At 36.9% G+C, this 700-nt stretch overlaps 1 non-coding gene across 1 annotated transcript; it reads right to left on the minus strand.

Moving 5' to 3' along the window:
- Nucleotides 1–364: 364 nt before the first annotated feature.
- Nucleotides 365–470, minus strand: LOC122003104. Its single transcript, XR_006117776.1, has one exon. It is a non-coding gene; the product is annotated as a small nucleolar RNA R71 (small nucleolar RNA).
- Nucleotides 471–700: the final 230 nt, after the last annotated feature.

The following is a 700-nucleotide window of genomic DNA, read 5'->3' on the forward strand; positions in this document are numbered from 1 at the left end:
AGGCCCATGAGAAATTTTTCTACACCCTTTTCTGCAAGATTTTTATCTCCCATTGTGCAACCTCAAATTGAAGCAAAAAGTTTCCAACTAGACCCAGAGATAATTTTCATGATACAAGGTCACAAATTTGGTGGAGAAGTATCAGAAAGTCCTTATCTGCATCTTGAAACATTTTTAGAGATTTGTGATTTGGTGAAATGTGAAGGAGTATCAGCAAATGCAGTTCGATTGGTGACATTTCCTTTCAGTATCAAGGATAAAGCAAGGACTTGGCTATATTCTCTCTGTCCTCAAAGCATCACAAGTTGGGAACAATTGGAGAAGCAATTTCTGAATCATTTTTTCCCTCCAAGTAGAACGGTGTATATGAGGAATTGCATAACAAATTTTTCTCAGGCATATGGAGAATCATTATTTGAAGCATGGGATAGATTCAAGAGTCTTCAAAGACAGTGCCCTCATCATGGTTTTGAAAAATGGTTGATTTTTCACATATTCTATGGGGGAATTTCTTTCTCAGACAAGACTTTATTGGATTCATCAGCTGGAGGTTCTTTTATGGACAAAAGTGTAGATGAAGCTTATTAGTTAATTGATCAAGTGACATTGAACCTCCATGAATGGTCGAACAAAAGTTGGATGGAATTTCCCTCAGATATTCAAGAAGTGCAAGCCATAAATGTAAGAGAGCCTGTCAAAC

This window comes from Zingiber officinale, chromosome 7A (genome assembly GCF_018446385.1).
Source record: "Zingiber officinale cultivar Zhangliang chromosome 7A, Zo_v1.1, whole genome shotgun sequence".
Lineage (NCBI taxonomy): Eukaryota > Viridiplantae > Streptophyta > Magnoliopsida > Zingiberales > Zingiberaceae > Zingiber > Zingiber officinale.